Genomic DNA, 2,590 nt, shown 5'->3' with positions numbered 1-2,590 from the left:
AAGTAAAAAAAACACATTATTTTCCACATACTGTACATTATTGTTTCTCCTCTATGCCCCGCCTTTCTGAAACGCGTCGATTTTTACAAAGCTCATCGGTCTGAAAAGCGAGGTGTGCTGTGATTGGCCAGCTATCCAGTGCTTTGTGATTGGCCGAATACCTCAAGCGTGAGAAGGAAATGTTACTCCCCTCACCATACTGTTGATGCCGTGTCCGGCCGGAGCGACGAGACAAAAACATTAAAACCCATTACAAACGAGGCATTTGTTGCATCCAGTGGGGACATAATTACTGATTATAATGACTTATACTGTCTTTTTATGCGTTGCGTCGCTCTCTCTCGGATGCACTCGGTCTCTCTCGCGCACTGTCTGTCCCTCTCTCTCCGCGTTCGCTTCACTTTTGTCCAGCCCGGCGCCTTCTTTCTTTGCGTGAACATTTGAGCGGCGTTATGCAAATCTTCCCACATAGTGACGTAGATATGTGGGGGCGTGTTACAATGAGCCGTTTTAGGTAGGTGTGGTTAACTCTTAACTTTTATAAAGAATATCTCTTTGGATATGAGACTTTAGTCTGCAACTTTACAGATCTTTTTTATCCACCAAGAGCTTGTAACACTCCAAAGAGAAAGGAAAAATTGAAATCGCATCATATGACCCCTTTAAAGCAATTATTTGCACTATCGGCAACTGGCCGATTGTTTAAAAACAGCTGATGATCAGGGCTGATTATATCCTGTCAAACGGGGTGGAAAAATGTGTCAGACAGCAGCCTGAGTGAAGAAAATGTTTCTTGTGTCAAATTTAGGGCTGTCCAAGTTAAAGCAATAATAACGCGGGTTCTATTTGACCCTATGAATCACCTGTGGTTTAAGCCAGGGTTGCCAGATCTGCGGTTTTCCCTTCATCAAAGATTATTTGTAATGTGCTGCCTCCCATCCAATAATCGCAAAGAGCTTTGTGCTTTGTTACTTCTGATAAGAAACAAAGTCTGAGCTTTCAAATCCTGTACATTTTATCACAAAATAAAAAATATATGCCATTTTGATGCTCTTAAATGTGGCGTGACAGATCACATGAGTCTCTTCCACTTTATTACAAGTTACAGAATGAAATAAACATAAATGAACATCAGAAGGTACGTTGAAAGATGCAGTACAACTTAGTATCATGTCTCATGTAATCACTCAAACAGCGTTTCAACCGAAAGAAAAACATCAAACAAAACAGCTTGTGAACAATATATCGCTAAACGTTGCATGTACTTCAGTAAAGTCATCCAGTGTTCACAATGGGTTAGTTAGCTAGAAAAACACTAGAGGGAGCTTCTTTACTGTTGCTTATATATGTATGCTTGAATAAATCTTAAATTAAAAATTTTAAAACACACACACAATCGCTCTCCCTTTCACCTACTTCCCTAAACACACATTGCTGAGCTCATTAGCTTTCTGCCCTCTTGACCCACAATACTGAGATAAAGCTGAGGGTGCTCCAGGTATCCCACACATTAATACCAGCTATTCATCCGTACACTGCAGACACTACTGACTCAACAGACATCAGTAAAACACCATGGCTAACCTGGAAATTACAGTATAAGCTAACTGTGAGAGTTACTTAACTTAAATCCTGACGGACATTGTTGTGTAAGAAAAATCAAAAACAGACAAAAAAAAGAGAAACAGAAGCACGGAAGCAATCTAAAAACAACAAGCATGACGATTTGTTGGAATCATTATTGCCTATATTAAATGTGCAGTCAGAGAGTAGATCACATTTAAGGGCAATGAGCGAGTGGCCATAATGAGAGAACAGATGGTCAATACTCTTATCCTGTTTGGTATTCAGAGCTGTCAGTCAAACTTCAAGCCTAATGCAATTATAGTGTTGCACCGAACATTGGCAGCCCTAAAGGACCTAGTAGCCTTCTTTTTATTGGATACCCTCAGTTTCACAGGCAGATCATTAATTTAAAACTATCACAGACGTGTAGTTCAGCCAGGGGCCGCATGCATAAACCTTTAAGTACTTTCCATAACAACACTGTGTCCTAACCTGGTGCAATGCGAAAAGTCTGACAAAACATGAAACCGCTGGACAACATGCAGTTATTGTGTGTTGCACAAGATTTTGAACCAATGAGATTTCACAGTGGATGGGACTAACAAGTGTGATGTTGCAGTAGTGGAAATCAAGTGTGTGACAAAATGTTCTGTCACTAGTCATGGTTTACGCTTCAGTGTAAACGTTAGCATATGCTCAAAAAACATTGCATATTCATGTAATGAATGGTCTATATATACTGCATAGACTTTACAATAAGGTCTCATTTGTTAACATTAGTAACAATAAGCAATATATTTTACAGCATTTATTAACCTTCGCTAATAATATTAGTTAATACAAAAATTCATTTTCATGTTAGTTCACAGTGCAATAAAAAATGTTAACAGATACAATTTTTAATCCTAAAAATGTATTAAATGAACTAAGATTAATAAACGCTATAGAAGTATTGTTGTTAGTTCAGGGTAACTAATGTTAACTAATGCTAGAATCCTGACAGGGACCAGAACTAGAGAGATTT

The 2,590-nt window shown here is 38.6% G+C and overlaps 1 protein-coding gene across 1 annotated transcript in view; it reads right to left on the bottom strand.

Moving 5' to 3' along the window:
* The window catches only part of cacna1fa (calcium channel, voltage-dependent, L type, alpha 1F subunit a), a 39,472-nt gene that overhangs the window by 34,590 nt on the left and 2,292 nt on the right, over positions 1 to 2,590 (bottom strand). The window lies entirely within an intron of this gene.

This window comes from Sinocyclocheilus grahami, unplaced genomic scaffold, assembly GCF_001515645.1.
Source record: "Sinocyclocheilus grahami isolate Dianchi unplaced genomic scaffold, SAMN03320097.WGS_v1.1 scaffold345.1, whole genome shotgun sequence".
Lineage (NCBI taxonomy): Eukaryota > Metazoa > Chordata > Actinopteri > Cypriniformes > Cyprinidae > Sinocyclocheilus > Sinocyclocheilus grahami.
Note: the sequence above shows the minus strand (reverse complement) of the source record. Positions and strands in the feature narration are given on the sequence as shown.